The sequence below is a fragment of the Scyliorhinus torazame genome, chromosome 4 (genome assembly GCF_047496885.1).
Source record: "Scyliorhinus torazame isolate Kashiwa2021f chromosome 4, sScyTor2.1, whole genome shotgun sequence".
Classification (NCBI taxonomy): domain Eukaryota; kingdom Metazoa; phylum Chordata; class Chondrichthyes; order Carcharhiniformes; family Scyliorhinidae; genus Scyliorhinus; species Scyliorhinus torazame.
In genome coordinates this window covers 157,874,022-157,900,358 of record NC_092710.1, presented here as the reverse complement: position 1 = coordinate 157,900,358, position 26,337 = coordinate 157,874,022, and positions in this window count along the sequence as shown.

The following is a 26,337-nucleotide window of genomic DNA, read 5'->3' as shown; positions in this document are numbered from 1 at the left end:
GGAGGCCAAAGGCGATTCTGGAAGGTGAGCACACTGACCGGGGCCTGTAAAGCAATGGAGATGGAAGGATACCTGAGATGTGAGTGAGTGGTAGCTGCTACAGAAGGTGTGGACTGGCTGCTTCGAGGACAGGGAAACAAAAAGATGGGGGAGGTATTGAAGTTCAGTGGCTGTAAAAGCAACCTGACTGCCTCTCTCTCTCTCTCTCTCACACACACACTCTCTCACTCTCTCTTATCACTCACAACTTACCGATTGATATTGGTATGAAATCGGAGGAGCTTGCAATTATGTTAATTATAGTGTTGGAGGAGCACAGCCTCTGGCAGGAATAAGCGGCAGAACTCAGGTAACACCCATCGGCACGTGATCAAGGGGGCCACTGGGCAGGCTCAAAGGCCGGAGGCAGCAATTGTTGAACAGGGGGCTCGAAGGTGAAGAAGGAGACTGAGGGTATACCAAACCTTTGACTCCTTTGTGGAACTGGCGGACAACATGTGCCAAGTGTAGTAGATGTGATACATTTCACCCAACTTGACCCCACATGGAGAGAAAATACACCCCCTCCCTGTAGCCATGAAGGTCATGGCAACCCTCAACTTCAATGCAACAGGTTTGTTTCAGAGCTCCACGGATGACCTGTGTGGCATTTCGTAGTCATCCACCCATCAGTGCATGCGTGAGGTCACAGCTATACTCTATGAGAGGCATTGGACTTAATTCATTTTGACCTGGACCAGGCCCAGCAGGACAAGAGGGCTACGGGATTTGTCACCATAGTTGGTCTGACACATGAGGCTCTATGTGCCTCGTAGCATCAGTTAGTACTCTTTATCAACGGGATCAGCACTTCCTTATTCTCAAGCTGGTGTGCAACCACCAGATAAGGTTCATGCACGTTTTCCAGGAAATGCGCATGATAGCTGATATCCTTGGGTGATTGCAAATCACTGGATTCTTCAAGGTTGAACCAAGACTGCAGGGCTTGTTTGGGACATGGGATATCTGCTGAGGTCTTGCCTGATGCTGCCAGTGGGGAGGCCTGAGACCAAAGCATAGGCCCACTACACTGTGGCTCAAGGTGCCACCCTGACTGTGATGGAGCGGTGCATTGATCTCCATCAGGTGCTCTCCCGCTGCTTCAACAGGACTGGTGGGGCTCTACAGGTCCAGAGGGTATTCTGCATCATGGTGTTCTGCTGTGCCGTACATAACATGGCACAGCAGCGAACCGACCACTTTACTGATGAAGACCTGGAGGAGCAGAACGTCTCCTCGGATGAGGAGGAAAGCCAAGAGGGAGTGGAGGAACAGGCTGGAGAGGACAACGCAGTCAAATATGATCAGAAAATTCAGGAGGGTGATGACAACTCACAGTGAGGAAAGCTCTGTGATGCACCTCAGCTATTGCTTATATCTGACACTGTCTGTCTGTTGCCAGCACGCTGACTTCCCAGCTCATGGGCAGGATTCTCCGCCGGCGAGATTCTCCGTTTTGCCAGCGCCCAGGGGTTTCCCGACGACGCCGGGCTGCCCCACAATGGGAAACCCCATTGGCCGGCCGGCGTAACGGAAAATCCCGCCGGCGGGTCGAGGCTGAAAAGTGGCGTGCCGCAGAATCCAGCCCCATATGCGAGTGAGTTTCAGCCCTAGATCCCTTTGTCATTTAACACTAGAGGGGGATTAGGGCGAGGGTCTAGGCTCACATATTAATGCCGAGTCCTTTCAGGGATTATGTTATTTTCATTTTGAGTGGGCCTAACCGTTTGCTTGACATTGAGGGCCTGTGAGAAGAGCTGTGTCCAGGCATGGTGAAGCGCTAGCCCACTGGGAGGAGGGTTAATGAGAGTGAGGCCTTAAGATTGTGAACAACAAGAGTTTTTAACAGAGTGACATGTGGATTTGTAAAATTTAATAAAGACCCCTAGCCATCTGTGCCTAATTTCACCCGTGCCCACTCTGCGCTTACAATTTCTTACACTTGCCAACCCTCCCACTATGGCTCGATGCATTTCAGAAGTGGAAGTCGTCTGCAGCTTTACATTCCCTGTTGCCTGAGGTGCCCTTGGCTGGCATTCAATGGGGGCCAGGACCTGGAGGGACGTGGCCCACTTTCGAGTGGCACTAGTATTCCACATCACCCTGTTCTGCTCGCTATGCTTGAGATACGCTAGTATCAGGAAGGTGGATTCAGATTTACTGGTCATTCCCAGGGTCCCTGGGTGGAAGGCCCCAGGAGGGGCTCCAGTGGATATTTCTTTCTCGAGGTGCTTGTGGGCCCCTGGGTTGCTCCATGAGATGGAGGGGCAGCTGGAGTGTGATCCAGAAACCTAAACATCATCTGACGGTGCCAGTTCTGGAGGCTCACCGTGGTTTGGTCAATGGTGTTAGACCAATCAGCCATGCCCCTCAGGGACTGAGCTGTGCCTCAGAGCTCAACAGTCATGGATCTTACTTATTACCCCAGATTTTCCACTGTGGCTGTCTCCCTTGCAGAATTGGTCTGGGTGCCACACATCGCCAGCAACATTCCCTGCTACAGAAGGCTTGGGGACACCTCCATTAGGTCTTGCAGTTACAGATATTCTGAATTCTCCCTCAGTGTACCCAAACAGGCACTAGGGCATTTTCAGTGCCGTGTTAATGTAAGCCTACTTGTGGCAATAATAAAAATTTTGATGTGTCGCTGACAACTCTTCCTAGTATTCTCGGCTCTGCCTTTGCATCTCCAGCAGCTGAGGGACAAATGTATTCAGAGAGATGCCACCTGGCTGGGACACGGTATTGCCTTGGGATCCAGCAGACCTCTGACTGTCCAATCCAAGTGATGTGCTTCAGAAGCAGTGTGGTGCTCACTAGACTGTGACCCAGAAGGCCATCTGCTATGTTTGTCCACCAAGGTGTGCGTCTCTGCGATGGTGGATGGTGTAGGTGAAAGCTGTGATGCTTCACCTTTTTCCTGCTCCAAGATCTCATCTGAGATGCTTTCGAGGGTGGGCAGTGGGGTACTGCTGATTGCTGGGTCAGACTCTTCGGTTTATGTTCCTGCAAGGCAAGGGATATGGATTTAGTACATGGCCTGGTCAAGCGGTTGGACACCAAAGCTCTCATTTAAGACTGATCATCTGGATGAAGGCCCAGTGGCTCTTCACTTTTCTCTCACAGGCCCACTCCACTCTCAGCTTCTGCCCACTCCTGCTCACCCCCTGTGAGCTCCATGGCCCTCTCCACGAATACCCTTGCTGGAGGGTCTTCAGCCAGCCCAAGGATATATTGCCTCTCCACCACAGCATCCAACATATGTTGAGGGCCTCCTCTGTAAATTGAGGGGCTGCTTTCCTCGCTGCCGTCCTCCTGGCTTGAATCAGATCAAGTGCTGTTGAGCTGCTTAAATGCAGCGTCCACTTAATTGAAGTACTCAAATGACCCCCGGTCAGGCGAATCGCGCCTCAAGCAAAGAGTTTTTCAAGTGGGCAAAAATATTTTTTCAAAACCCCTGAAAATTGTGATCCGGATTGCCCCACCAGGGCCGATGGAAAATCCACCAATTTTCTCGCCGACAATGTCACTTTGCCATTTTTTGGGAAAATTCCGCCCTTTATCACTATGTTCAAAGTCCAACCCACATTAAAATGTGAGCCAAATTAATAAGAGGTTCTCTGACCTGCCCCCGCGGCATGTTTCTCGGCAGTGGGAGATGGATGTTCTGGCCCGTCGCTGTCAATGGGATTTCCCATTGAATTTACCCCATGCCGCCAGGAAACCCATAGCAGGGGCGCCATCGGCTGGACCGGAAGATCCCACCACGCGGGAAGAGCTGGAGGTTCTCGCACTTGATATTTCTGACTCAAAATCTGATCAGTTCCTCTTGTGCCTTCTAGAAAGTGATTTTTTCAAATCTGGTATTCGTGAGAAGAAAATGTTAAAACGACTCAGTCTGATATAACATGAGGTGGTTTTAAAAGTAAATTCGAACAAGGAATTTCAACCACACTGTCAATAATCTACTCCATATATTTAAACTGGTGTAGCTATTACCAGTAATCGTGAAAAAAAAATAATGCTGCCATTTGTTTAGGTACATAAAAAGCAACAGCTTATCTTAAAAACTTGAGAGAAAAATGTATTGTATTAAATTATGCTCAGATTCACAGCAAAGCGATTATTATATGCGCTACTTTAGTTACCCGCCAATTATCACATCTTTCTCATGTGGGTTTGAAAATGATCTTCTCAAATAATTTGGGGGAGGTGCTGGTATGGCTGTGATGTCACTGGGCTGGTGACCGTGACACCCAGGTGAGTGTTCTGGGGGCAGGGGTTCAAATTCTATTAAATTCCCCAGTAGAATTTAAATCCAATTTAAACAATATGGAATTGAAAGCTAGTCTCAGTATTGGTGAGCATGAAACTATTGCTGAATGTTGTTAAAACCCATCTAGCCCTCTCGGAAAATAAATCTGCTGTCCTTACCTGGCCTGGTCCACTTGTGACTCTAGACCCACAGCAATGTGGTTGACTCTAAACTCCCCTCAAAGGCAGGTAGGGATGGTCAACAATTGCTGCCCTTGCAAGCGACGCCCACATCCCATGAACAAAAAATATTCATTGACCAACATTTTATTTATTAATATCTTCAGAGAAAGAATCTATGGCACAGAGACAGGCCCTTTGGCCCAAACTAGTCCATGCCAACCAAAATGCCCATCTAAGCTAACCCCATTTGCCTGCATTTGGCCCATATCCCTCTAAAACTTTCCTATTCACGTATCTGTCCAAATGCCATTTAAATGTAGTCAATGTCTCTGCCGCAGACACTTTCTCCGGCAGCTCACTTCGCATATGTACCACCCTCTGTCTAAAAAGGTTGCTCCTCAGATTTCCATTAATTTTTCCCCCTCTTAACTTAAACCTATGCCCTCTGGTTCTCGATCCCCCAACCCTGGGAAAAAGACTGAGTGCATTCACCCTATCCGTGCCTCTCATGATCTTATACACCTCTATAAGATCACCCCTCAGTCTCCTACGCTCCAAAGAAAAATGTCCTAGTCTGTCCAACCTCTCCCTTGTAACTCACTCCCTTGAGTCCTGGCAACATCCTTGTAAATCTCTTCTGCACTCTCTCCAGTTTAATAATATCTTTCCTTTAGCAAGGCGACCAACACTGAACACAATACTCCAGGTGCAGCCTCACCAACATCCTATACAACTGCAACATAATTTCCCAACTTGTATATTCAATGCCCTGACTGATGAAGGCCAGCATGCCAAAAGCCTTCTTCACTGCCCTATCTACCTGTGACTCCATATTTAGACAACCTTCACCTGAAGTCCAAGGTCCCTATTTTCAACAATACTCCCGTAGGTTAGCATTCACTGTGAAAGTCAGACCTTGATTTGACTTTCAAAACTGCAACACCTCACACTTATCTGTCTTGAAATCCATTTGCCTTTTCTCGGCCCACTTCCCGAGCTGATCAAGATCCTGCTGCAATTTTTGATAACATTCTTCACTGTCTACAATACCACCTATTTTAGTGTCATCTGCAAACTTACTGATCATGCCTTGTACATTCTCATTCAAATTGTTGATATAGATAACAAACAACAATAGGCCCAGCACTGAGGCATACCGCTAGTCACAGGCCTCCAGTTCCCAAGCATCCTTCCACCATTTGACCTTGGGTAGGGGGCTCTTTCCAAGAGCCGGTGCAGACTCGATGGGCCGAATGGCCTCCTTCTGCACTGTAAATTCTATGATAATTACCCTCTGCTTCCTACCACAAATCCAATTTGCTAGCTATCCCTGGATTCCATGTGATCTAACTTTCCACATCAGCCTACCATGTGGAACTTTATCAAAGGCCTTACTGAAGTCCATATAGACTACGTCTACCGCCCTGCCCTCATCAACCTTCCTAGTCACTTCATCAAAGAACTCTAACAAATTTGTAAGGCATGATCTCCCATGCACAAAACCATGCTGACTACTCCTAATAAAACCCTCTCTTTCCAAAGGCCTGTCTATCTTATCCCTCAGAATCCTCTCTCGTAACTTAACCATCACAAATGTTTGGCTTACCGATCTATAATTTCCAGGTTTTTCTTTGAAGCCCTTCTTAAATAAGGGCACAACATTTGCTAATGGTGATGCAAATATCTCAGTCAGGGCTCCCACAATTCCTTCTCTCGCCTCACGCAGTGTTCCTGGATATACTTGATCAAGGCCAGTAGATTTATCCACCTTCATACATTTTAATAGGTCCATCACGTACTGTAATGTGAACTGTCCCCAATATATAGCCACTAACCTACCCAGGTTCCCAAGACTTCATGTCTTTCTCCACGGTAAACACAGAAGAGAAATATTCATTGAGAACCTAGCCCATCTCCTGGGGTTCCACATATATGTGTCCACTTTGGTTCTTGAGGGGTCCTGTTTTCTCTCTCTCGTTATTCATTTTCCTTTAATGTACTTAAAGAATCCCTTTGGATTTACCTTAATGCTCTCAACCAAAGCTACCTCCATGTCCCCTTTTTGCCCTCCTAATTTCTTTCTTGAGTAGACTCCTGTATCCCCTGTACACATCCAGGGAATCCCTTGATTCCAGCTGCTTGTATATGAGCCGTGCCTCTTTCTTTTTCCCAGCCAAAACCTCAATATGTTTTGTCAACCAGGGTTCCCCACTTCTGCCAACCTTGCCCTTCACCCTAACAGTAACATTTCGACCCTGAACCATTTGGCTTTTAAAGGCCTCCCACTTGCCGGAGGTCCCTTTGCCCTCAAACAAGCTACTCCAATCAACCCATGCAAGCTCCTGCATATTCCATCACAATTTGCCTTGCCCCAATTTAGAACTTGTCCCTCTGGACCAGTTTTGTCCATTTCCATAACTATTTAAAAATTAATAGAACTATGGTCACTGGTCCCAAAGTGGTCCCCCACCATCACCTCAGTCACTTGCCAAGCCACTTCCCAAGACTAGGTCAAGTTTTGCCCTTTCCCGACTAGGACCCTCCATATACTGTCTGAAGAAACTTTTCTGAACACATTCACAAATTCCACCCCATTTAAGCCTTTTACACTATGGCAGTACCAGTCTATGTGAGGAAAATAAAAATCCCCTCTGAGGAAAACTCTATTATTCCTGCAAGTCTCCCCAATCTCCCTGCATACTTGTCCTTCTAATTCCTGTTGACTATTTGGAGGCTTATTGTACAACCCCAATAAGGTCACCATCCTCTTCTTATTTCTTAGTTCCACCCACAAAGCCTCACTTGATGATCCCTTGGTTATTTCATCTCTGACCACTGCTGTGATGCTCTCCTTAATCAAAAATGCAACTCCCCCTCCTCTCTTTACTCAACCTCTGTTCCACCTAAAGCACTTGTACCCTGGAACATTAAGCCTCCAATCTTGTCCCTCCCTTAGCCATGTTTCAGTTACGGCTATCATTTCCCAGTCCCATGCCCTGAGCTCATCAGCCTTACCTGTCAGCCCTCTTGCATTGAAATAGAACATAGAACATAGAACATTACAGCGCAGTACAGGCCCTTTGGCCCTCGATGTTGCGCCGACCTTAGAAACCACTCTAATGCCTGTCAAAATATACATCAGTACATTATGGTGCAATCACATACATACACTGATGGACATGCAGTAGGACCAACCAGCATACATAACACCACAGCCAATCACCAGTGAGAGCACAAGCACTATAAAGACAGGGGACAGGAGAGTTCCCGCTCATTCTAGCAGCAGCCAGCTCAGAGCACAGAGCTCACAGCCTGCATCACAGACATTCACCATGTGCTGAGTGCCTCACCATAGCTAGTGATAGGAAATGGTCCACAGATAAGTTGGTATTGCTTATACCCACGTTTACAGTATGCTAGCATAGTTGAACAGTTAATAAAATAGCGTCACACCACTTCCAGCATTGTTGGCTTGTTTGTGAACCAGAACACCCAACACAACATGGTACAAGGAATATCCGCAATCTGGAGACTTTTCGAGTCGCTGTCATAACCAAGAACAGGTTGTCCCCGAATCGAAAGCACCAGCCGCTGTTGGTGCATAGCATTGATCCGGACGACGAGTGGTGTGCCACCCTGACGGTCAACCGATCCCAGATCAGATTCCGTCTGGACAGTGGTGCTTCCGCCAATCTCCTCCCATGGTCAGCATTTCAAACCCTGGGGGTCAAACAAACAATTCTTCCATCAAATTGCCAACTGGTCGACTATAATGGTAACGTCATCCCCGCCACTGGGTCATGCCAACTCGAGGTGACGCACAACTCGCGAAAAGTCACCCTACCCTTTGAGATCGTGGGCTCCTCAAAGGACTCCATGGTAGGCGCACAGGCGTGCAAGCTCCTCAACCTCATGCAGCGCGTACATTCCCTCTCTCTAGAGGACACGCCTAACTTCCAAGATGCGGACTTCAGGGCGCAACTAAGTGCCATCATCATTCAACACCGAGATGTCTTCGAAGGCATGGGCACACTTCCCTACACATACAAAATCCTGCTCAAACAGGACGCCACGTCTGTGGCTCATGCACCTCGCTGAATCCCAGCACCCCTCAAGGACCGCCTCAAGTAGCAGCTGCAGGACCTCCAGGACCAAGGAGTGCTTTCCAGAGTGACTGAACCAACCGACTGGGTCAGTTCCACGGTGTGCGTCAAGAAGCCTTCCGGCGAGCTCCGGATCTGTATCGACCCGAAGGATTTAAATCGTATCATCATGCGGGAGCATTACCCTATCCCCAAGCTTGAGGAGATCACGTGCGAGATGGCTCGAGCCAACATATTCACCAAGCTGGATGTATCAAAGGGCTTCTGGCAGATTCAATTGGACAAGTCCAGCAGAAAGCTGTGTACTTTCAACACCCCATTTGACAGGTACTGCTACAATAGAATGTCATTTGGAATCATATCAGCAGCTGAAGTGTTCCACCGCATCATGGAGCAGATGATGGAGGGCATTGAGGGTGTGCGCGTCTATATGGACGACATCATCATCTGGTCCGCCACCCCGCAGGAGCATATCAGTCGCCTCCAATGCATTTTTAAGCGAATACGGGACCAAGGCCTGCGCCTCAACAGAGCCAAATGTTCTTTCGGCCAGACCGAACTCAAGTTTTTAGGAGACCACAACTCCCATTTGGGTATGCGGCCGGATGCGGACAAGGTGGCAGCCATCACGGCCATGCAGAAGCTGGCGGATAAAAAGGCGGTGCTCCGGTTCTTAGGAATGGTCAACTTCCTCGGAAAGTTCATCCCTAACCTCGCCTCCCACACCACGGCTCTCCGCAACCTAGATAGGAAGACGACGGACTTCCAGTGGCTTCCCACCCACCAGCGTGAATGGGAGGAGCTCAAGGTCAAGCTGACCACCGCCCCGGTATTGGCGGTTTTGCAAGGGAGACGAAAATATCAACGGATGCTAGCCAATCTGGCATAGGGGTGGTGCTCCTGCAACGAGATGATGCCTCGTCATGGGCCCCTGATGCGTATGCGTCACGAGCCATGACCCCCACGGAGCAGCGCTATGCGCAAATCGAGAAGGAGTGCCTAGGCCTGTTGACCGGTGTCGACAAGTTCCATGACTACGTGTATGGCCTTCCCCAGTTCACTGTGGAGACCGGCCATCGCCCGCTGGTCGGCATCATTCAAAAAGACCTCAATGACATGACCCTTCACCTACAACGCATTCTGCTCAAGCTCCGGAGATACGATTTCCAACTCGTGTACACACCGGGTAAGGACCTGATCATAGCCGACACTCTGTCCAGGGCAGTCACCACTCCATCCGACCCAGAGGGGTTCGTTTGCCAAGTCGACGCCCATGTGGCCTTCACGGCCGCCAATCTGCCGGCCACGGATGAACGCCTAACCCACATTCGCCGTGAGACTGCGGCTGACCCCCTGCTACAACGTGTGATGCGCCACATGACTGACGGATGGCTCAAGGGAGAATGCCCGCAGTTCTATAATATTCGAGATGATCTGGCAGTCGTTGATGGCGTCCTCCTGAAGCTGGACCACATCGTGATTCCACACAGCATGCATCACCTGGTTTTAGAGGGCCATCTCGGCTTAGAGAAGTGCCGAGGGAGGGACCGAGAGGCTGTCTACTGGCCTGGCATAATTGAGGACATTGCCAACACTGTGCTCAATTGCCCCACCTGTCAGCGGTTCCAGACAGCCCAACCACGGGAGACCCTTCAGCCCCATGAGTTGGTCACGTCCCCTTGGTCTAAGGTAGTTGTGGACCTGTTCCATGCGCTCGGCAGGGACTATATTCTCATAGTTGATTATTTTTCCAGCTATCCCGAGGTTGTACGTCTGCACGACCTCACGTCATCGGCTGTTATCCGTGCCTGCAAAGAGACCTTTGCTCGTCACGGCATCCCACTCCCTGTGATGTCGGACAAAGGCCCCTGCTTCGCGAGCCAGGAATGGTCTAACTTCGCCAGCAGGTACAACTTTGTACCCGTGACGTCCAGTCCCCTGCACCCCCAGTCAAATGGCAAAGCAGAAAAGGGCGGCCACATCGCAAAGAGGCTCCTCTGCAAGGCTGCTGATGCAGAATCCGACTTCCGCCTCGCCTTGCTGGCCTCTCGCTCGGCTCCACTGTCCACGGGCCTGTCACCAGCCCAGCTGCTGATGGGTTGCACCCTCAGGACCACTGTACCGTCCATTCACGTCCCAGAGCTCAACCATGCTCCGGTCCTTCAGCGGATGCAACTGTCTCGCGCGTAGCACAATGTGGCGCATGACGCTCGAGCGACTGATCTTCCTGCTCTGGCACCAGGTGACAACGTCAGAATCCATCTTCCGGAGGGTGGCTGGTATGCGACTGCTGTGGTTCTTCGGCTGGTGGCTCCCCGCTCATTCCTGGTTCATCTGCCTGATGGCTCCATTCGCCGCCGCAATCGGCGTGCCCTTCGTCTGGTTCCACGCTCACTACGCGATCCTCCACCGGTGCCATGCCCTCCTGTTGTCCCCGACCTGGACTTTGTAGCGGTTCCGGATACTCTGCATCCTCCTCACTTGGCCGTGGCCCGGCCCGATCCTCAGCCGGTGGCTCCTGACCCACCCTTGAGGCGGTCAACCAGAATTCGTCGCCCACCTCAGAGACTTGATTTATGAGCCTTACAATGTTGGACTCAATGCTTTGTTCTTTCATCCTGTTTCAGCATTTCACTAGTTTGTTTATAGCATTAGTTATTAGTTTTGTTGTTGGTGTAACACCTTGTTTTTCTTTTCTCTGCACCAGGCACCTTCCCGTGTATATAGACTAGCCTCATGTACATAGTTATGTAAATACTGCACACACATGGTCAGATACACTCATTACACGTTATTTATTCTCGCATAGGCACATGTACTTTGTAAAAAATGGGGATGTCATATTATACATCAGTACATTATGGTGCAATCACATACACACACTGATGGACATGCAGTAGGACCAACCAGCATACATAACACCGCAGCCAATCACCAGTGAGAGCACAAGCACTATAAAGATAGGGGAGAGGAGAGTTCCCGCTCATTCTAGCAGCAGCCAGCTCAGAGCACAGAGCTCACAGCCTGCATCACAGACATTCACCATGTGCTGAGTGCCTCACCACAGCTAGTGATAGGAGAGGGTCCACAGTTAAGCTGGTATTGCTTATACCCATGTTTACAGTATGTTAGCATAGTTGAACAGCTAATAAAATAGCGTTACACCACTTCCAGCATTGTTGGCTTGTTTGTGAACCAGAACACCCAACACGACAATGCCTATCTACACTATTGCCTTATCATCCATATGTTTATCCAATGACCATTTAAATGCCCTTAATGTTGGCGAGTCCACTACTGTTACAGGCAGGGCATTCCACGCCCTTACTATTCTCTGAGTAAAGAACCTACCTCTGACATCTGTCCTATATCTATCACCCCTCAATTTACGCTATGTGCCCTCGTGCTCGACATTACCATCCGAGGAAAAAGGCTCTCACTGTCCACCCTATCTAATCCTCAGATCATCTTGTATGCCTCAATTAACTCACCTCTTAACCTTCTTCTCTCTAACGAAAACAGCCTCAAGTCCCTCAGCCTTCCCTCATAAGATCTTCCCTCCATACCAGGCAACATTCTGGTAAATCTCCTCTGCACCCTTTCCAATGCTTCCACGTCCTTCCCCTATAATCCGGCGACCAGAATTGCACGCAATACTCCAAATGCGGCCGCACCAGAGTTTTGTACAGCTGCAACATGACCTCATGGCTCCGAAACTCAAACCCTCTACCAATAAAAGCTAACACACCGTACGCCTTATTAACAACCCTCTCAACCTGGGTGGCAACTTTCAGGGATCTATGTACATGGGCACCGAGATCTCTCTGCCCATCCACACTGCCAAGAATCTTACCATTAGCCCAGTACACTGTCTTCCTGTTATTCCTTCCAAAATGAATCACCTCACACTTTTCTGCATTAAACTCCATTTGCCACCTCTCAGCCCAGCGCTGCAGCTTATCTATGTCCCTCTGTAACTTGTAACATCCTTCCGCACTGTCCACAACTCCACCAACTTTAGTGTCATCTGCAAATTTACTCACCCATCCTTCTACGCCCTCCTCCAGGTCATTTATAAAAAGGACAAACAGCAGTGGCCCCAAAACAGGTCCTTGTGGTACACCACTAGTAACTGGACTCCAGTCTGAACATTTCCCATCAACCACCACCCTTTGTCTTCTTCCAGCTAGCCAATTTCTGATCCAAACTGCTAAATCACCCTGAATCCCATGCCTCCGTATTTTCTGCAGTAGCCTACCGTGGGGAACCTTATCAAACGCTTTACTGAAATCCATATACACCACAACAACTGCTTTACCCTCATCCACCTGTTTGGTGACCGTCTCAAAGAACTCAATAAGGTTTGTGAGGCACGAACTACCCTTCACAAAACCGTGTTGAATATCTCTAATCAAATTATTCCTTTCCTGATGATTATACATCCTATCTCTTATAAACCTTTCCAAGACTTTGTCCACAACAGATGTAAGGCTCACTGGTCTATAGTTACCGGGGTTGTCTCTACTCCCCTTCTTGAACAAGGGGACAACATTTGCTATTCTCCAGTCTTCTGGCACTATTCCTGTAGACAATGATGACTTAAAGATCAAAGCCAAAGGCACAGCAATCTCTTCCCTAGCTTCCCAGAGAATCCAAGGATAAATCCCATCCGGCTCAGGGGCCTTGTCTATTTTCACACTTTCCAGAATTGCTAACACCTGCTCCTTATGAACCTCAAGCCCTTCCAGTCTAGTAGCCTGAATCTCAGTATTCGCCTCGACAACATTGTCTTTTTCCTGTGTAAATACTGATGAAAAATATTCATTTAGCACCTCTCCTATCTCCTCGGACTCCACGCACAACTTCCCACTACTGTCCTTGACTGGCCCTACTCTTACCCTCGTCATTCTTTTATTCTTGATGTATCTATAGACAGCTTTAGGGTTATCCTTGATCCTACCTGCCAAAGCCTTCTCATGTCCCCTCCTGGCTCTTCTTAGCTCTCTCTTTAGGTCCTTCCTAGCTAACTTGTAACTCTCGAGCGCCCGAACTGAACCTTTATGTTTCATCTTTACAAAAGCCTGCATGGAGCCTGCCTGCATGCACTGCCCATAAAAAATGCTTTGCCATTGTTCTAGGTCTACTCTTTTAGATTGTTAGAACTTTATTTTTTCACCTCCACATGTCACAGAATCATAGAATTTACAGTGCTGAAGGAGGCCATTCGGCACATTGAGTCTGCACCGGCCCTTGGAAAGAGCACCCTACCCAAGCCCACACCCTATCCACGTAACCCACTAACCCTAAACCTCTTGGACACTAAGGACAATTTAGCATGGCCAATCCACCTAACCTGCACATCTTTGGACTGTGGGAGGAAACCGGAGCACCCGGAGGAAACCCACGCAGACACGGGGAGAACGTGCAGACTCCACACAGACAGTGACCCAAGCCGGGAATCGAACCTGGGACCCTGGAGCTGTGAAACAATTGTGCTAACTACTGTGCTACTGTGCTGCCCGGATGGTTGCCCAAAGTGGTTACTGGATGCATGGCTACAGAGGTGGCATGTAGAGATGGAGATGACATGGGGGTGGTGGCATGGGGGTATGCATGACTATGGAAGTGACATGGTGCCATAGCATATCAGAGGCATGGTGGTGGCATAGGTTATAAATGGTTATAGAGGTGACATGGAGGTATGAAGGGTTGGTGGGGTGGGTGGAGATGAGGTGAAAGCCAAAGGGCCTCGCAGCCTTTTATACAAGCAGGCTGAAGTCTCAGAGCGCCAAGGCAGGCTTTATAACCAGCCTGTATCAGCACACAGCTGCCTCAATGGCTGTCTCGGGAGGCCGCAGGCCAGAATCAACCAAGCTGCAACCCCCAGCTTGACAATTGTGTGTAAGGGATCATTTCTACAGAGATAGGTCAGCTGAGTCACAAGATTTCCCAACTCAAGCTTCCTGCTCCGATGGTGAAACTCCAGCCCTTAGTCAGAGAATTACCAACACATTTATGACGGATGGTCGAATGCAAAAGATAGTTTTGTGACGGCACCAAGTAGATCAAAACAAAAACTTACTTTATTACAACTTATTATTATATACATTATAGCTCCTGTAGTTCACTACTGGTCTTCTCTCTACCCAGTGCCTAAACTGGCCGGCTTTATATATAGTACAACTACACATTGTTTAGTGGGCCCCTGCCCCCTTAAAGGGGGATCTCGTATTCTGTAAGGGCTATGGGAAGTTAATTGTTTCCACCCCATAGGCTACTTGCGGATTATAACATCCCTCTCACCCCAAAGTCTGAAGAATCCTCCAACTTCTGCGGGGAAGGAGGGTGCCGGACACTCCTTAAATTCAGTTGAACGATGCGCCCCATGGTGCCGGGTCAGACAGCGTGAACCTGGAAGGTGAATGATGCTTTTACTTGGAACCACATGGCGGCTGTTCCACTAGTGGTGGCTGGACTGTATGCTCTGCGTCAGGGACTTCTGACACTGTTTCCATTTCGGAATCCGTGTCCACAACCTCAGACGTCTTTGAAAATTGACCCCCTTGGGGTCCCGTCACAGGTCGTTGTGGCATCAGAGGTGGATAGATGAGAACGTTCTGCTCACGAAGACTTTTCCGAAGAAGCAGTTGCCTGGACCAAAGGTGATCAAGGTGTTTTCACATTATATAACCCTGGGCTTGCATCTGGTAAGAAAGCTGCCCTGTCTGGTAAAGGATAATGCTGGAGACGCACTGGGTGCCATCAGCAAAGTTTCGAACAAACATTGAGTCACCTGGTGCAAAATGCCTGGAAGGTTGAATTCGGCAACACCCTTGCTGCTCGAGGATGTGGCGCACTTTCACACCTATGTCCAGAAGAATCATGCTAAGGTGGATACAAAGTCTCCGTCCACCAGTGGCTCCAGAGGACTACCCCAGTCACTGCGTGCGGAGTGGTCCTGTAGCAAAACAAGAAATGAGCCAGCCTAGTGTCCATTGATCCAGAAGATTGTTTCTTGAGGCTCTGTTGAAATATTTACACCGCCTGCTTCACTAAACCATTAGAAGCCCGTTGTTATGGGGCAGTACAAATTAACAGCACCCCATTTGCCTTCTAAAACCCAGAAAACTCCTCACTCGTGAAAGGAGTGCATTAATCAGTGATGAATACTTCAGGAAGGCCATGCGTGCAAAACGATGGATGAATCTTCTCAATGCACACCTGGGACATGGTTCTGCCATTTTATATACTCCAATCTAATTCAAATGGGTGTCAATCAAGAAGAGGAACATGGACCCCAAAAATGGACTGGTAAAGTCAGCATGCAACTGTGCCTGCAGCCTGGCCATTCCCAATGTTGCAGGGGTGCGGCCGGCGGGAGCTTCTGGGTCTCTTGGCAAACGGAGCATTGTTGGACTTTCTTCTTACCGTCTAAAAATTGTTTAGAGGTCCCCTGCCCCCGTAACTGGGCAACTCATATTCTGCCATGGGAAAGTTAATTGTGCCCACCCCGTGGGCTACTTGCAAGTTATAACAGGTAGGGATACATAGTACTTTCCACACCAAACAGTAAATCACAGCTAATGGAGGTCCAAGCAAATATTAACACAGATTGGGTAAACAGCAATTCTGGCAAGCTGCTTAATAATCAATGAATGAATCAATATTAATTCACTGCTAAATATTCTTCTTCAGATAATCATACTGAGTAGTAAGTCTAATAATTTACATTTATACTTCAGCAATATTTTAATTTTATAGGAATAGGCAATTAGTAATACTGCGTAACTTGAATCACAGAAGGGAATTTGATATTGCCTTTTTTTGTGTGTGGAGACATTTTGGTAATTTGTGCTAAAATTTGAATTGTAACATTCCGTCTCCATACAGCCAGAATGAAATCTTTCTTTGGCGATCATGTGGGTTTATTCTTCCTTTTGGTGGGTTGTGTGGTAATGAGCATTTTTGAGTAAGCTAATAGGTCAATGCACATTGACCTCTCTGTACAGAAGAATAGAAAAGAAGCAAAGGTCAATATCCCATTTAACCCTCAAACTGAACATACAGTATGTCCCTTTCTTATTTTTACTGTATCAAATGATACACTGCACTATATGTCATCCATTTTTCTTTCTGAGAAGAAACTGCATACTGTGAGGGAATCAATATTTAAAAAATTTAATTTGTACATTTTTGAAGCAGACCCAAAACAGAATCGGAACTGAAAATGGAAATAGAAAAGGCAAATACAGAAATTGAACTGAATTCCCCAGTCTCGAAGGAAACAGGAGCAAACCAAGATCGGGGAATTGAAAATAAGCCTTGCTAAAATGACACAAGATCAGTCCGCCGAGCTGTTGTTGAGTCCACTGCAGCAGGAGAGAAAAGCTGAAGAAGACACAAGAGGAGGCGAGACCCAGAAGCTGAGAATACACAAAGAAAATAAATTGCTGCAGTTTCTGCTACTTTCTGTCACCTCAAGATAACAGGGACGGATCAATGCTATTCAAACTGAGTTGAACAAGTTCGGCAGACGTGTACGATTTGCACTTATGCACTGACGTTGGCTGCGGATCAGACTGGCTCCCAGAAGGAAGGAACTAACATTTTTTGTGAAGAAGACAAGAGTTTGAAAGACTGTGATTCTTTGTGATCTCTAAAACTATATCTATTATTTAACGGGCAATTTACATCCAACCACAATTGACCTGTTAACACTTATATTTAACTCATGTTCATCTGAATGGTAAAGAACATGGGGCGAAATTCTCCGACCCCCCGCCGGGTCGGAGAATCGCCGGAGGCTGGCGTGAATCCCGCCCCCGCCGGTTGGCGAAGTCTCCGGCACCGGATATTTGGCGGGGCGTGAATCGCGCCGCGCCGGTTGGCGGGCCCCCCCCCGCTCGATTCTCCGGCCCGGATAGGCCGAAGTCCCGCCGCTAAAATGCCTGTCCAGCCGGCGTAGATTAAACCACCTACCTTACCGGCGGGACAAGGCGGCGCGGGCGGGCTCCGGGGTCCTGGGGGGGGCGCGTGGCGATCTGGCCCTGGGGGGTGCCCCCACGGTGGCCTGGCCCGCGATCGGGGCCTACCGATCCGCGGGCGGGCCTGTGCCGTGGGGGCACTCTTTCCCTTCCGCCTCCACCACGGTCTCCACCATGGCGGAGGCGGAAGAGACCTCCTCCATTGCGCATGCGCGGGAATGCTGTCAGCGGCCGCTGACGCTCCCGTGCATGCGCCGCCCGGAGATGTCATTTCCGTGCCAGCTGGCGGGGCACCAAAGGCCTTTTCCACCAGCTGGCGGGGCGGAAATTCGTCCGGCGCCGACCTAGCCCCTCAATGTTGGGGCTCGGCCCCCAAAGATGCGGAGCATTACACACCTTTGGGGCGGCGCAATGCCCGTCTGATTGGCGCCGTTTTGGGCGCCAGTCGGCGGACATCGCGCCGTTTCCGGAGAATTTTGCCCATGGTACATAATATTTAGGGCTCGATTCTCCTGCCCCACCACAGCAAGAACGCCATGGGCGAGATGCCGGCAATAGAAAATCAATCGACTTCAGGTGGGAATGTCCAGTTACCAGGCGAACGCGGCCAGAGTGTTTGCTTTTCTGGCTTTTAAATTGATAATTTTTTCTGTTTCAACTATGTAATCTTGTGAAATTTTGAATTAAAAACAATTGACTGATCTGTACCATGATTGTAACAATGGAAGCACATCACGCGGATGGATCAGATGTTTGTGCCTTGGTTGGGTGCGCAGAGATTGGAGAATTCCTGGGCGGGATTCTGCAATAATGTAGCTATGTCCCCACGCCAGCGTGGAAACCGGCGCCAACCACTCCGGCATCAAAAGCCCCCGAAGGTGAGGAATTCTCACCTTTCTCGGTGGCTAGGTTGACGTCGGAGTGGTTCCCGCAGCTCGAACCAGCGCCGAAGGGCCGGCGCGTGTTCGCGCATGCGTGGAATGGCCGGCGTGATCTCACGCGTGCGTGCACCAGCCAGCGTATTTCCGCGCATGCGAAGGGGTTCCCTTCTCCGCCCAGGCCCCGGGCAATATGGCGGAGCCCTACAGGGTCCGGCATGGAGGAAAGAAGACCCCACATGTAAGCAGCCTGCCCGCAGATCGGTAGGCCCCGATCGCGGGCCAGGCCACCGTGCGTCGTATCTCGCCCGCCTCTCCCCAGGAGAGCCCCCGCACACTTACCTGTCAGGTCCAGCCGTGTGTGAGGTGAGTAATCCACGCCGACGGGACTCGGCAAAACCTGATGGCCACTCAGCCCATCGGGGTTTGGAGAATCGCCGGAGGGACCGCTGTCAACAGCCCCCGACCGACGTAGCAGGAATCCCGCCGTCCCCGAAAAACGCGCCAGAGAATAGGGCAGCCGGCGGCGGGGCGGCAGTGCGGGATTCGCGCCTCCCCCCGGGGATTCTCCGACCCGGCACAGGGTCTGAGAATCCCGGCCCCTGTCTCTGTAATCCCAACCTTCAAAATGGCCAACTGCAGTCCTGGGGCGGGATTCTCCGACCCCCCGCCGGGTCGGAGAATGGCCAGGGCTCGGCGTAAACCCACCCCCGCCGACCTCCGAATTCTCCCACCCCCAAAAAACTGGCGTGGCGTGAGTCGCGTCGCCCGCCTCGGAGAATGGCGGGGTCCGGCGCGACTCAATGGGCCCCGCCGCCGCCTGATTTCTCCAGCCCGCGATGGGTCTAAGTCCCGCCCACCTGTAGCCAGTCCCGCCGGCGTAAATTGGAGTTGGTCCCTTACCGGCGGGATCTGGTGGCGCGGGTGGCCTCCGGGGTTATTGGGGGGTCGCGGGGGGACCTGGCCCCGGGATATGCCCCCACGGTAGCCTGGCCCGCGGTCGGGGCCCACCGATCCGTGGGCGGGCCTGTGCCATGGGGGCACTCTATTCCTTCCGCACCGGAGGCCGTGGTCATCCGCCATTCCCAGTGCGGAAGTGACTCCATCTGAGCATGCGCGGGGATGACATCAGTAGATGCTGACACTCCTGCGTACGCACGGACCTGCGCCGGCCGGCGGAGTCCCTTCGGCCCCAGCTGGCGTGGCGCCAAGCCCCCTTCCCACCGGCCGGCAGGGCGCAAACCACTCCGGGGCAGGCCTCGCACCTGAAGATGCAGAGGATTCCGCACCTTTGGGGTGGCCCGACGCTGGAGTGGTTCACGCCACTCCGTCCCGCCGGGACCCCCCTCTCCGCCGGGTCGGGGAGAATCCCGCCCCTGATTCCTGGGGCCCTGAAGCTGTGAAGCAACTGTGCTAACCACTATGTTACCGTGCCCCTCAGCTGCTTAGGCATTCACAGACTTCCAGATGGCCACCAGATCAGTTCCAACATCTCAGAGTTTGGAGTCATCATTTTCACTGTGGAAGTAAACATTTTCATGGCAGCACTGCCAGACCTACCCAGGGTGAAGGTGACTGCTTCCATTGCAGCACAGGCAGAGTCCTCCCACACCAGTGCTGAAGACTCCACATGGAGTTCATAATATTCAATCACAGACTGCTACTATCAGGGATGTGGAACTCAGTGCTCTCCCAGCAATCCCTCAATCTGTGGTTCAGTAGGATTACTGAGATGCCATCCTGAGGAGCATGAACCTCTTGGTGTGGCATAATTTGTGTCCCTACCTCCAGTGCCCTTGTTGTTGCTACTCAGCCAACCAAACCAGACTGCTGCTCCCCATGCCAAGGAGGTGTGGTCTGAATCTGGGCCCTCAAGGCCCAGGGCAGTCGAGGGATTTCACCAAGGCCACCTGCAATCTTCCCAAGTGAAATTCAGCAGCCATCCACAAACCATGGTGCAGACATTGGGCAAGCACTCAGTCGGAGCACTTGACCAGACAAAGGCATCTGCAAAATAGACACAAGAGAGATTATTGGTATATTGCTGGATAAAGTTGCTGAGTGAAGGTTTTAGCTGTTGGCCTTTCTTGAATGATGTGGGCCAAGGGGACATGGTGAGGGTGACTATGAAAATTATGCACTACAAGTGGGTCCAAACTGGGATATGGGGAAGTTCCTTTCAACTGAAATGAAGCCTCGTAATGCGGTCGCCCCCATCTATTATGGTGCATGTAGTCTCTTCCTTCTTCCTTCTTAACCTCTTCCTCCTCCTCCCGAGGTGGCCTTCAGATCCCAGGAGGTAGTAACTCCAAGTCATCATGAAAGAGATGACACAGCACTGTTCTATCTCCTTTGTGAGATGATATCCGCTGAGGCACTGCTCGGACTCACCTCCACACAAGACTGCAGTTCTCGAAAGACCCTCTCGGGGAAGGAGATTTCCTGACAGAGGCTCCCCTCTCTCCCTTTCTCTTTGCATGCCCTTCTGATGTTGGTCAGCAATGTGGCACTGCAGCTATTGCCCCGTACCTATACAAGACCGTGTAATTTTCAAACTTTCTGTTGTCTGCGGAAACAAATCTTCAAACTCCTCCAGCAACCCACCACAGTACTTCCACTGAGTTCACATAAGAACAAGTTAAAAAGCACCTCAGCTGTAACATGTTGAGTGGCTCTTTGAAAAGCCACGGAAAAGGGCCCACCTCGCTTTCGGGAGTGAATGAAGAAGGCATTCCCTGCACATTGACCTTTGATATGAGCGATACAATGAACTTTCTCTGTCAACATACTTGGGCACATGCAGCGGATGTGTCTGTGTGCATCACTCCAGTCGCCTCAGGTCATGCAGGCCACATGGGAAGAGGCCTCCTGCATTCCAACCTGCAGGTAGGCCGGACTTGCAGTTTATGATTTGATTTGATTTATTGTCACATGTGCTGAAGCACAGTGAAAAGTATTTTTCTGAGGCCAAGGAAATGTACACAGTACGTACATGGTAGACAAAAAAAGAATAATCGACAGAGTACATTGACAAATGGTACATTGACAAACAGTGATTGGTTACAGTGCAGAACAAGGGGCCAAACAAAGCAAATACATGAGCAAGAGCAGCATAGGGCGTCGTGAATAGTGTTCTTACAGGGAACAGATCAGTCCGAGGGAGAGTCGTTGAGGAGTATTGTAGCTGTGGGGAAGAAGCTGTTTCTCTGTCTGGATGTGCGGGTCTTCAGACTTCTGTACCTTCTGCCTGATGGAAGGGTCTGGAAGAAGGCAAAGCCTGGGTGGGAGGGGTTTCTGATAATGCTGTCTGATAATTCTGATAATCCTGAGGCAGTGTGGGGTGTCGACAGAATCAATGTGCGGGTGGCAAGCTTGTGTGATGTGTTGGGCTGAGTTCGCCACACTCTGCAGTTTCTTGCGATCTTGGGCCGAGCAGTTGCCATACCAAGCTGTGATGCAGCCGGATAGGATGCTTTCTATGGCACATCTGTAGACGTTTGTGAGAGTCGATACAGACATGCTGAATTTCTTTAGCTTCCATGGAAGTAGAGACGTTGTTGGGCTTTCTTGACTGTTGCATCAACGTAAGTGGACTCGGACGGACTGTTGGTGATGGTGGCCCCCAGGAACTTCAAGCTATCGCCCATCTTCACTTCGGAGCCATTGATGCAGTCGTGCTACTTCCTGAAGTCGATGATCAGTTCCTTGGGTATTTCCGACATTTAGGTAGAGGTTGTTTTGTGGCCTATATGTTGATACTGTTCTTGCAGTGAAAGATCTAACACAGAGTGCTTCAGCTAATGCAAAATAAATCAAAATGTTAATCAAAGAGATGCAGCTAACACAAAACATGATCAATGAATGCCACATACTCATACAGCAGCCGCCCATAGATTTCCATTCACAAAGCTCATGGCTGAACTAGATTATTCTGGAATAAAAGTATTTCCTCTTTCTGAAATCATGCCACTCCGAGCCAATTGCTCCTTTCCACCTGCCTTTGAAGCACGTGGCCAGGTATTTTCAATATGTAAATCAGATGCAAAAGTTTGTGTAAGGTATAAAGAAGTGGCTGATCTAATTAAAGCAATTGTCTGTCTTCGCATCAATTAAGACTGGCGGTAAATAAATCAAGATCTCACCCTATCCTTTGCCCTCTGTCTTAGCATTCAGGTATTCATGAAATAATATGCAAAATGTCATGGAATATTGTGTGCCTCATTGTTGTGGCAAGACAGATTATTAGGATTTATTAACAACAATCTATTTGGGAAATTAGCACTTACTCCAAGGGATTTTCAATCTACATAGTGCAGTACAGTATACTAAAGCTATTTTCATAAATATGTCAGCTAAAAGATGTTGTGGCATTATCCACAGCAGTTAGCATTAGGGCCAAGCACCATGTTTTAGTTCAAACAGATTTCAGTGACGTTAAACAGCTCATTTTTAAAACACAATCTACAGCAGTCAGCATAAAGATTAACAAACACGCTTTCCTAACTCGACCTAAGGACTGTGGTGATATGCATCACTGTAAATACACAAGGGGTTAATGTAAATACACTAAGACTAAGTAAACACTAGAGGGAGCACTAGAGACATCATGACTTGCAGACATACAGCTAATGAACACATAGAATAGGACACGACCAATGGGCAGTCAAGACACCTAGAGGTGACACTACCACAAGGGGGCAACCCATATCAAAGGACAGGGCACACATGCTCTTTCTCTTTCCACAGGCGACACTCAGAGAGACAGGAACAGATCAGAGGCATCACACCCACCGCATGGCTTCGAGCAGACTGGTTAGTTAGACTGAGTTACTATAGCAAGATTAGCAGGAGAGTCGAACTCAAGTAGGAGAATTGTTAACTGTTCAATAAATGTGTTAAACCTATCTCCAAGTCTGAACCTTCCTTTGTCAGAGCATACATCAAGGAAGCAGCTTATGCTACATGAAGAAGCATAACACAAGGACCAAACACATCTATTGGGTCTGGCACCAAGTAGGAAGTTTAGAGCGGGATCCATAGAAAGATGAACGGTAGGTAACTCTCACTCTGCCTGGGTGCACATACGTAACTTGTTTAATGTAAAATTTAAACAGACATGATCCAATGTAAACAATATTCTTGCCTAAACAGCCACACTGTATAAATGTTACCTGATTCTTTACATTGGCAGAGTCAGCACCCGAGGCCCATCTCTGACACTGGGATCTCCCAACGCGTTGGTCAATAAACAATTGTTCTGAGACGCCTCTGATTATTTCATGAAAAAAAAACACAGCACTCATCTATAAAAATATCTTGGTATGTCAAAAAAAACAATTCAGAAATTCATGCCTCAAATTCCAAGGTTCAGCTTGCAAAATTATAAGCAGTGATTGATATGGCAAAAAAGAAGAATGTGAGAGGAAGGTTGTGATCCAGCGTTCCAAATGGTGAGAAGAAAAGAAAATGGTGATGTACGCAGATGGTTGTTGAGTTAGATGCGGAGTGGTACTTGGTAAAATGCTCCAATGTAGAACCGATGCCGACACAACAGGCTGAATGGCCTCTTGCATTGTAACCAGTCTGTGCCTCTGTGATACAGAATGCAAGCACAAATTTAACCACCACAAAGCAAGATGAGAAAACAGCAACCCAGACGCAAACTATACCCGATACTGGAATGAAAGTGAAAACTGCTGGGAATGCTCAGCCGATTTGGTAGCATCTTTGGAGAAAGGAGCAGTGGTAACATTTCACGTTGTGACCTTTGATCGCAAAACAACAGAAGAGAAGACATAGTCTTGGCTGGAATGACAGTCCGTGCTGAGCGGAGCCCTTAAAAGCTGCTCCAGCTCGTCAGGCTCTGAACGTGAATCTCGATCCCAGCGAATCAGAGACACCAGCGGGTGCGGGACTCGGGCTGCACGCGGGTTGCATGTTGGCTCATCTGCACAACATGAATTTCTCCTGGCCGGTGCTCCGAAGTGGAACGTACAGTTCCCGTGAATCTACACTGCCGGTAGCAGTTAATCACCAGAATGGAGAATTCAGCCGTGCCTATTTATTGGTTCTTGATATTGTTAAGTCCTTGACGGTCAAACATAATCTTGTTGTGGGTGGGTCCTGTTGCCACCCTATAAATTTGGTCCCATTTATTTTTACCTATTTGAAAAGTGAGTGCCTTGTTTGGCTTCTCTGGTACACTCGGTCATGTAGCAAAGCTACAATGCATTCACCAACTCAGATTCCAAACCACTGGGGGACTCGCAATTCCTATTAGATTGGTTGAAATTCATTAATATAACTTTCCTGTTATCTTAGTTCTTCAGAGTATAAGATCTTCCTTCTTATTCTGACCTTGCAATCTTGCATGTAACAGTGGCGTGGCTGACCACATCGAATGTGTTGAGTTGGCCAAAGAGCAGCATTTTTTTACCTGATGATTTTAAATACGTTTAATAGGCGTGGAGGAGTGCAGACAGGTAGCTGATGGGAGCTTCTGCTGCACCTCACATGTGGTGCATTGCTGGACCTGACATTTGATCACGCCATCCAGGCCTGGCCACCACAATAGCTTCTGGCCAGAATCTTCATTTTCAAGATGTCAGTTGTGCAGATCCTTGAGAACCGGCTGTCAGCCCTGGGTTTTGGTCAATAGTCCAGTCGCGTATCTGTTTGGCGGTGACCCATGAAATTGAGTGTCGAAACGACTTTGTCGCCCCGTGGTGGGGAAGAAGGGCATGTCAGCAGCGGGAGCCTACTCAGCGTGGTCATGTTTGCAACCTGCGAACCTGAGCAGTGGCTGAAGGTGCTTTCGCAGGCTGCTAGTAACAGGGCTTTGATTTTTTTACAAAGTCCTCGCAATGGTTTATGGTCTGTCCCAATGGTGAATATGCACCCACATACGTATTCATGAAATTTCTTCACCGCAAATACGACGGCCAACATCTTTTCAATGTGGGTGTAAATGCATTCCTCAGCAGCCAAAGCCCTTGACAGGTATGGTATCAGTCTTTCCCTCCTGTCAGCCATGCGGTATGACAACACTGCTCCGATTTCGTAAGGCAAGGCTTTGGGAGGGGGGGGGGGGCATGCTTTATCACCCGCACCTTCTCCTCAACAGGGTGCATTCCCACCCTTATCCATGCGATAGTCCGGATGCAACTTACTTTGCGTGGAAAACATACTTTTTCCTCTTGAGGCGACGCCCATCTTGGAAAACCGGCAGAGGACTTCCTCCAGGTTGCTCAGATATTCCCTTTCTGTGGCTTGAATGACCAGGATAGAAAATCAAGGTAGAACAGCAGATGCTGTAGCTCTCTTGGGGCGCTGAAATATTGCACACGCCGACTATACTCCAAACAGCAACCTCATGTACTCATAGAGGCCCCTGTGGTAATAATGATTATGTACCGCGTGGAATCGGAGTCCAGGTGCAGCTGGAAATTGATATGGTTCATGTCGAGCTTGCAAAAGGAATGGCCGCCAAACAACTTCATGTACAGCTCATCTATCTGCAGCATTGGCTACCTGTCCAGATGGGAGGTGTTCTTTACAGACAATTTATAATCTCTGCACAGCATATGATTTTGTCAAGTTTTATTCCCAGGACATCCGGCACTGCCCAATCAGCAAGTCACACCGGTTGGATCATATTAGGCCTTCCAATCAATTGAATTCATCCTTGATTTTTGCCAGCAGTGCAAAGGGGACCAGGGAGCCCCAGAATTACCTAGGCTGAGCCTCAGGGTTGACATAAATATCCTGGCCGCGAGATTTGCTAGTGTCACACGGGAGGGTTTAAACTAGTATGGCAGGGGGGTGGGCACGGGAGCAATAGGTCAGAAGGTGAGAGCGTTGAGGGAGAACTAGGGAATATGGACAGTGTGGCTCTGA